Genomic DNA, 9,936 nt, shown 5'->3' on the forward strand with positions numbered 1-9,936 from the left:
GATTTATGAAAGATGATTTCGTACACGAGAAATGTGTACTGTATTTAAAAGATATCGCATGTACATTACAGGTGGGTATAGGATTTGGGCCCATTTGTACCATGCAGGATTTAAATCTTGTGGTCTATCAAAATGATGAATTTTATTATTTTATGATAAACCTATGAACTCACCAACCTTTTGGTTGATATTTGAAAGCATGTTTATTCTCAGGTATGAAAGAAATCTTCCGCTGTGCATTTGCTCATATTAGAGATATTACTTGGAGTCATTCATGACATATTTCAAAAGACGTTGCATTCGAGTCGTCGAGTTCATCAAAATTAATATTAGGTCATTCATAGTTTGGATATATTATGAAAGGATATGCATATCTGTCAACTTTCGATATAATGAAAGTTTGTCTTTTAAAAACGAATGCAATGTTTCTAAAATGTATCATATAGAGGTCAAGTACCTCGCGATGTAACCAAATGTAATGTATTCGTCCAGATGGATTAGGACGGGTCATGAAAAGTACCATCTCCACCATATCGGTATTCTCTGTCGAAAGCGAAAAATGTTTTTTGTATGTCTTTTGCAGGTGATAAATATATGCATGAGCAGTATGGTCCAATTTCGACCCATTTAGTTGTGAACAGAGAAGTAGCTTAAAAAGAAACAAGTCAGTTGTCTCAAATGGTCAAAAATCATCCAAAGTATATTTATGTGTCTGTAAACCTTCTCAATCATTATTAACAAAATAATAAATAATTTGTTAACATAAATCTTGTTAATGTAAGGGACACATTGAAAGTTTGATATGAATATGTATCTGGTCAACCAACCGGTAGCAGAATGACCTGTTTTGTATTGTTCTTTCGATAGAAACGACAGGCTGTATCGAGATAGAGTTTTGTACCATAATAATTGTCACAACAGTATACATTGAACCATTGCATTAAATAGATATTGTTTTTCCCCATGTACATACAATAATTATGACTTAGAATCAAGAATATTAGGAAGATGGGAGAGGTGCCAAAATGAACAGGTCAGGCCGATTGGGTAATAGGTCAATATAAGTTCGGGTTGAATCAATACAGGTTGGCCCACACACATTTTTTAGACATTTTAACTAGATATGTGTTTGAATAAAGAGAGTTCGGATGTTGTATGCTAAAGAAAAGAGCATGTTGGGTGAAATTTCAAGTTGTTCGACCCATTTAACCAATTTTAATAATAGATTACTTTTTATTAGACCCATTTAGGGTGAAACATAACCCAACATGACCCATTTTAATATTTATAAGTAATAAAATATTAGAACATCTTTGTTGTAAAATTTATGTAGTGACACCACGCCTCTGCCTCATCTATTGCAGTCTGCAGGATTACATTTTGTTGATGCATATTTGTATGGCCGTCGCTGGGCGAATAACGATTGTTATTACATTGTACACCTAGGATTGTATTGAACAAGTAAACTCTAGTCACATGGGCATATGTGACAAAACGTCCTATATAAAGAGTTACTTGGTTCATTTGTCATTAGAGGACCTCCAAAGTTTGTGTGAGCACTTGAAAGTTAGAGTGAGGTGAGCTCCACCTCTTCACCTTCATGGTGGAGAGGATCCATGGTGGATTGATGCTCCAACCACCATGGAAATGATAAAGTGATTAGCTTAAATTCGTGTACTAGTTATTGTAATCGTTTATCATTATTGTACATGTAATCTTGATTAATTTTAGCTGATTATCTTTGAGTTTATCATGTGTTCTTCATTGTTCATCTTATTCATCACTTGTTTTGGTCCAAATTCGTCATCGATTCTTGTTCTTTGATCAAAAGATCCTAGCATGGGATCCAAAAATTGGTATCAGAGCCTAAGATCAACCAAGAATCGATTTATCTGAAGCAATTTGATGAAATTCGTTTTTAGATCTCGGTTTGACTTTTGTTGACTTTTTTGGGTTTCGGTGATTTAGGCCGAATTGAAGAAAACTATGAATTGGGAAAGATTGGTAATCATCTTGTGAATGTTTCTCTAAAATTACAGCTTCTAATTCGTAGATTTGATCGAGTTTTGAGAATTTTTTTGTTTTTCGAAAAAGTGGGCTGAAAATCGATTAATCCGTAATTATTGTTGTTTGTTTGAGAAATATGGAAATTTAGAAGTGTTTGGCGGGTCCTAAGGTTGTTCCTTGCAAAATTTGAGCCATTTGTGTGAAGTTTTGAGTGTTTTGCCATTATCACCACCGTGAACCGCCACTGGCCGCCACCAAGATCACCGGATTATGGAAAACGAAGAAGAAAGGTCCAACCATGCGGTTGGGACCTCAGAAACACGGTTGGAAAACTAAAACGTACGGTTTAGAAGCAAAATGTTCGAATTGGTTGTTTAGTTTTTGAACCGTACGGTTGTATGAAGAAGAAACAGTGTACCAGCTTCAACAAAAGTGACGATGGCATGGGTTGTAATTTTTGTGAAGGCGTTTTGCTGTGGGACCCACCTGATGCAATACTTGTCTCCCATTTCTCTTTTGTCGGCTGATGAAAGAAAAATAAAAAGGAGAAAACAAAGTGGGACCCTCCTGGTACACATGTTTCATTCCGTTCTCTTCGCATGAGAAACATTCTAGAAGCATGGAATTGTTTTTAAATGGTAACCGTATCACCCATGTATATCATTGTTTATTTAAATGGATTCAAGATCCAACCCATAATTCTGAACGAGATCCGAAACAGGATCCGACCCAGATGCATACCTTTTAAATAATTAACGATGTTAGTCCTCAAGTTTAACTATTTAACGGCTGTTAATTATTAGGGACTTCCAATGAAAAATTTTGAAAATGTTTTCATTATTTTCAGTTTCAGTCCCTCAACTTTCTGAAAAATTAATTTTCAGTCCCTGAACTTTAGAAAATTTACAACTTTAGTCCCTGAAGTTTCAAAATTTACACTTTTGGTCCTTCAAGTTTTGTAAATTTTTCAACCATGGTCCTTGAAGTTTGTAAGTGATTATATCTTTCATCCATGGTCCTATTTGCTTAAAGAATAAACAAAATAGGCATGAAATAAGAGGAAGTTCAAGTTTATATTTTCGGATTTGAATCTACAACTCGATTTAACCCAGGTTCTTATGTGTTTGTCAACCAACAAAGTCAGTTATACCGATTGATGTGTTTTTGAGAGATAATTGAGATGTGACTGTGAGTGAAGATGTCTACCATTCACCGAAGTATTGATTTATAAAGTTTAGTGGACAACCTCCTATGTTCATTAGACTTATTTAGTAGGTGAGTATGAAAATTCTTGTGTTTTGAGATATTATTGTGGGGTAGTCGGGAGCATACGACTATTTATGGGCCAACAACGTTTATTATTCTGTACTTCTCGATATTCCGCTTCATGGAGGGAATACGTTTGTTCCAGTTCCGCTTTGTGGAAGGAACTTAGGTTGATGTTTCGCGATCATGAGATACCAATTTGACTTTCTTTGGTGAGTTTGATGGCAATAAAGACTTATTTGAGTTATTAATTGTGGACCGGACTCCTCTACATATTTTGCCTTTACAAGAAGCAAGTCATGATGAAGATGTTAGTGCTACAGTGTTTAATAGGATACATCAAAAAGTGAGGGGGAAGATTCTACAATTTATGATTCTGAGAGAGTCAGTTTGTTTGAAGATTTTATCAGAGATGTCGATAGGGATCTCAGCTCAGTCTTAGGGGGAATCTGGTTGCTTTAGTACTATGGTAACTCGTATGAGTGAAGTTTGAAGAAACTACGGGATGACTATTAGCATTTCCACTTCAATGAGCGGAAACATTGATGTTTGAAGTTTGGGTTTTCAAGTATTCCGGAAGACTTTTGATGGAGCTTGTGATTCATAAGATTATGGTACTACTGCAGAGATTTACTGAAGATTGCAAGAGGTGTTTACAATCATTCGCCAGCAACGTCCAAGGGGGAATTTGTTGATGCATATTTGTATGGCCGTCGCTGGGCGAATAACGGTTGTTATTACATTGTACACCTAGGATTGTATTGAACAAGTAAACTCTAGTCACACACTACTACAAAAAAAGGCTTTGCAAACCTGTTTTTAGAGGCTTCCAAACAGGTTTTATAACCGGTTTGTATCCATAGGGGTTTGCAAAGTCCAGACCGGTTTTAAAACAGGTTTGCAAACTCGACTTTAGGAACCGGTTATTTATAAAAAACCGGTTTGCATTCTAATTTTTTTTTTAAATGTTATATAGAACCGGTTATTTATAAAAAAGCGGTTTGTATTCTAAATTTTTTTTTTAAAAAATGTTATATAGCTAATCTTCTTCATGTTAGCTAATTAATCTTTATCGTACGATAATAATCTTCAGCCTTTCGGTAATCGATCTTCATCTTTTCACTAATCGATCTTCATCTTCATCCTTTAATTTGCTAATACAAAGAACGTACACCAGATCTGGACTTTAAAACAAATAAAAATACACAAATCGAAAACAGATAAGAAAATTAAAACAAATAGACTTTAGGAATCGAACCTTTTTACACGAATCGAACCTGTTTATGAATAGAATCGAATCTGTTTACAAATAAGTAAAATAAAACAACGATGGCTAATAAGAATCGAACCTGTTTACGATGGCTAATAAAAATCGAATCGAACCTGTTTACGATGTACGATGATGGCTAATAAAAATCGATGAACTTGAATGAATTAATCGAACCCGTTTACGGCTTTATTTAACTCGATCAAGTGGAATACGGAACTTTTCAAGATAGGAATATTAATAGAGAATGGGAAACAGCTTAACTTTTCAAGATAATGAATAGGTGTTTCAACTTAACTTTTCAAGATTATAAAAATATAGAATGGGAAACAGCTGGCCATTAATTGGGGTTTCAATTACTTTAAGTTTAACTTTTTCAATTTATTCGTACGTAATCCGCGCGTCAAAAGGCAAAAGGGAGACCGGTTTTAAAAAAACGGGTTTGTAAAGTCGGAACATGTTTTTAGAAAAAAACAGTTTAGAAAATATACTTTTGGAGCCGGTTTTTACCAAAAACCGGTCTCCCATTTCCGTGTTAAAAAAAACCGGTCTCGTTTACCCTTTGGAACCGGTTTTTTCTTTATGATTTAAAAAGAGGTTTGAAAAAGGAGTTTGCATTCTCAAATTTGTAGTAGTGACATGAGCATATGTGACAAAACGTCCTATATAAAGAGTTACTTTGTTCATTTGTCATTTGACACTACAAGAAAAATGCTCCTATATGACCCCCAATTTGGTCCTATAATGCCACTTTATAGGATCTTTGTGCTTGATAGGACCTACCAATGGGGGTTGTATCTAACGCGGTCGTATAAAGTATAGAAACTAAAAAGTGTCCTAAAAGATAATAAGATTATGAAACCAACGAGCTTATAGCTCAGTGGTACCCGATGCCTTTGATCCCTGGGCCCACAGTGGGGGAAGCTTCCACCCAATAGAGGCGCAAGTTCGATTCTCAGTCTGGGCGCCCCGCATGGAATTATCTCTCCCTCCGGGGGGAGGTTTGTGAAGTGCTTTCGGGGGTCTAGCTAGCTGGGGTAAAGATCGCCTTGCCGCCACTGTGGGTAACTGGGAGGAGGTAATTTTCCGGCACAGGTCTCTTTCGGGGTGGGATTGGTGGGTGCTACGGCACACAGGGTTAGCGTGTCCCTGCCAACTTACACGTTTTTCCACCCAATTATGAAACCAATTATCGGGTCCTATAATATAATTAACAACCACACAGAAAAGTCCTTAAAAGTACATATCAAGTGACTTTTATTTAAATGAGACATACAAAAGGGTCCCAAAAGTAGAAATAAATTATATTAGTACCAATAAAGAGGTCCTATTTAAATTTTATATTTCGTAAGGACTAACAAAAATGGTCTCATTATTATGTTAGTACCCAAATAAGAGTCATATTATATAAAAAAAAATACTACATTAGTACCAATAAAAAGGGTCCTAATGTATCGATATTCTTATTTAATACCAAGAAAAAAGGTCCTAATATGTAAAAAAGTTACTTTAGTACCACATAAAAAGGTCCTAATATAATGATTTTTAAAGTTAGTACCACCAAAAAAGTCATAATATAAATATCTTAAGCATTAAAAACACAAAATAGGTCCTAATATATAATGATATGTTAATTTAGTACCTTGTAAAAGGGTCTTAATATAATGATATTATATCAAATTTATTATGACATAATTATACGGTGTCCTATCAAGTCATAGTAGTTTCGAATCGGTTTCGAATCGATATTCGGATCCGGTTCGAATATATGGTTTCTAATCGGATTCGGGGATTCGTATCCGGTTCAAATATTCGGACCCGGCTCGGGTAATCGAATGCACATCAAATATTCGCGTCCTGTTCAGTTATTCCGGTCCGGTTCAAACATTCGAATCCGTTTTAGTTTTCGGATTTTGGACGGTTTTATTGGATCCGAATTTTATTTAATATGATGATTATGAACACCTAATTAATAATTAATATTAATATTAATAATTTATACTAAAAAGCAAATATGAAATAAAACATAATCATATTTCAATAAATTATTCTCATAACATGAAAAACGCTAAACATAAAAAACTCATAAATAATGTAACATATAAAAACTTCGAATAACATTTGACAAAAAAAGTAAAGACAATGAACAGCAACGCACAACGTCTTGGATCAGCATGTATTTTTATCAATCATCTCGTACCACCTAAAAATAAACCATCCATGTATAATCAGAAGTTATTCGATCACATGCATCATGAAGGGTCTTTATGTTGATATCAACAACATAATTTGTGGAACTTTGCATTAAAGGAAGATAAAATAGGACCCCTGCATCATGCAGGTATTGGTCTTTGTTGCAACTACTTGATGTTGCATTTGTAATTCGTTGAAAAAATCAAGGGTTTCATCGACCTGAGAAGTGAGTTGAAGTTCACACACAACCATGTTATCTTAATAAGAAAAAGTCTCCACCTGGAAATTTAGCGAGTTTAACGATAGAAATATACCTGCTGAAGAATACCATCACATGTTTGTATCCTCCCAGTTAAGGTGTTAACATGTTGCTGATACTTTTCTTCTGTCTACGAGATTAACACATATCAGACTACATGGGACATCCAGCGATTGCTAGAGATAAACAAGAAAACAACAAGGCAAATAGATAATAATACTAACCTCTGATTTCATTGCTGCTTCGAGATCAGTAAACCATTTGTAAAGTTCGAGATAAGTATGTATCTTTATCAATCATCTCGTACCACCTACAAATAAACCATCCATGTATAAGTATAAAGGTGCAAGTTATAAAAAATTAATCTTAATTATTACATAACTTTAGACGTTGAGCAACAATGGGTACAACGGTAAGTGTTGTCAAAGTTTGAACACACAACTAATAAATTAAATGAAAACCTGGTATTATATAAATGAATAGACTTGTTGTGGCATTAGATAACTTATATGAAACTAGAGAGAAGTGCGCGCTTGTGGCATTAGATTAGAGATATCTACAACATCTAAAAACCACAATCTTAAACAAATCTAGTAGCAAAAAAAAAAAAAAAAAAAAAAAAAAAAACAAAGAGTAACCAACACATGTCAATAAAAAATGTATCATTAAATAAAGAAAAACACAGCAGCATACCTGTGCATTCTTGGCTAACAAGAGTATTTCAAGCAGGAGTCGAATAAGAGACAATTATTTCATCCAACGATAATACTAACATAAGCAGATACGAAAGTTGGAATTAACATGGCATACGAAAAGCAGTATTTCATTACCCATCATATCGTATGAATACTAACACTAAACTCAGTCTATATGAAACACAGCAGCATACCTTAGAGAGTTGCGAGTCTTTAGAGAAGCCATTCATACTAGTTGTGATCTCATGCTGGGTCAAAGACTAGCATATAAAATTGATGAGTCACAAATACATGATTCAGTTACAACCCTTATATCATTAGTTCAAAAATAACTCGACTATGCCTTTAAGGTAATTAATTAGGTTATACATTTTTGTCACATAAAATCACAAGATAGCCTCAAAACAGCAATAAAATATGTCAGTATAGAAGAGTGATTAATAAATATTGTCACATTATTAGAATTTTTATTAAATCTTACTATACCAGAGTATTCTATCTGACTTAAAAAGGTTATGCCCTAAATGACAGGTACAAACTGAGATATACTCAGAACTCGCCCTTAGTGATGGATCTACAGAGATCGATTCGAAGACACGGAAAAAGAAAAACAGGTAAACGGAATCTCAGTGGAGCGATTAATGTAACGAAGACGAGAAAACTTTAGGGTAAGCATCTAAAGAGCATTCAAACACCATTTTACACAATAGGGTAGCACAAGATCTCTTTTCGATCATCAAAATCAAATAGGTTGATTTTATGTTGTCGGAAAATTTGAACGGTTTCAAGATTTTTTTTTTAATGCATAAAAGGTTGGGCTAATTTTAATGTGGTTCGATTTCAGGAGGTAAGGGTAATTTGTCCAAGACTTATAGTCATTTCAATATCAGCAATCAAGCACATAATTTGAATGTGGTTCGTGCAATATCAACAACCAAGATCAAGCAGCAAGGAAAGAACATACATAACCTTAGTTGAGTAGTAATGCACCACATGTTCGTGATGAAGTAAAAAGGCACATGTAAAAAGTTCACTCTCAAAGTAATTGGGCACTTGTGATCAGACCAGTCCAAGTGGGATATCCATGTTCAAGGATGATGGTAACAAATGTTCTATTATAATAAGTTGAATGTTTCTTTTGTTCACTTTTAGTTATGTCCTACTTATTCGTTTAAACAAAAAAAACTTGGTCATTCGTTTGTACCCACACCACATTTTCTATCTGATGTTGTTCCATCGTCCGCTAATGCTGCTTGTCCTTCCTTCAACAACGCTCCTGCTACTTCTTTCGGTAATCATGGTGCCGCTGGTCCGACCCCTAAATTCACAGAAAAGGTACTGCTGCTTGTAGGTAATATGGAGATTGGTAATGACTATGGTGTACCTGGTCGAGGTGCTTATTGCGGTGCTTCAAGACCCAACACTATTTTACCTGGTAAGCCCATTGTGTAACTAAGGAAATCTTCATCTTTTTCCTATTTCGTTTTGTATATTAATCATTGTTTGGAGTAGATTATAACTGCAGTAAGCAATGGATCAGGTCAAACCATTACTAAAAAGCCTATACAGTTATTTCTGATATTGATTTGATTTGATTAATTTTGTTATCCTATCTAATCGTGTGAACTTACGTTTACTGATAGGATATCTAATATTATTTGTTACATAAATACTTATGATGAACTTTTTTTATGACTGCTATGAAGATTGATCCCGAGACCCAACTACTGGTTATTTGCTCTATTACCATGAGCAATGTGGTCATTCCACTCTTAAATTCACGAAAGGTACTGTTTATCGTCTTGTGGTTATCGGCTTTGAACAAGCTCCTGAAGTTACACCAGATTCTGAAAATGCTCAGTTTATGTGCTCATCTACATGTGCTAATGAGCTGCCTTCAAATGGTAAATATGTTACCTCATACTTTGTGTTATTTAACTGTCTTTTTGGTATGACCAACATATCAAATGTCTTTTTGGAAAATGGGCAGTTTGTTTATTGGATCCAAATGGGTCATGACGAGTTAACCCAAATACTTTATGTCTTTCAGAATCATAAATAGTTGGTGTATTTTATATGAAAATGGGTTAACCCATATGAAAATGGCCAATTTGTTTAAAGTCTTTCATAATCATAAATAGTTGGTGTATTTTATATGATGACACATTTACTTTTAAAGTCTTTCATTATCGTAAATAGGTTGTGTATTTTATATGATGACACATGTACTGTACTTTTAAACTAATAGT

At 34.5% G+C, this 9,936-nt stretch overlaps 2 long non-coding RNA genes across 2 annotated transcripts; one reads left to right on the forward strand and one right to left on the reverse strand.

The window, feature by feature from the left end:
* Positions 1 to 6,880: 6,880 nt before the first annotated feature.
* LOC139846892 (uncharacterized) lies at positions 6,881 to 7,546 on the reverse strand. The gene is made up of 4 exons (XR_011759226.1): positions 7,454 to 7,546; positions 7,217 to 7,302; positions 7,048 to 7,122; positions 6,881 to 6,952 (listed from the first exon to the last, which is right to left on the reverse strand). It is a non-coding gene; the product is annotated as an uncharacterized lncRNA (long non-coding RNA).
* Positions 7,547 to 7,895: 349 nt separating this feature from the next.
* On the forward strand, positions 7,896 to 8,749 carry LOC139846977 (uncharacterized). Its single transcript, XR_011759241.1, has 3 exons — positions 7,896 to 8,037; positions 8,219 to 8,355; positions 8,532 to 8,749. It is a non-coding gene; the product is annotated as an uncharacterized lncRNA (long non-coding RNA).
* The last annotated feature ends 1,187 nt before the right edge of the window (positions 8,750 to 9,936 follow it).

This window comes from Rutidosis leptorrhynchoides, chromosome 5 (genome assembly GCF_046630445.1).
Source record: "Rutidosis leptorrhynchoides isolate AG116_Rl617_1_P2 chromosome 5, CSIRO_AGI_Rlap_v1, whole genome shotgun sequence".
Classification (NCBI taxonomy): Eukaryota; Viridiplantae; Streptophyta; class Magnoliopsida; order Asterales; family Asteraceae; genus Rutidosis; species Rutidosis leptorrhynchoides.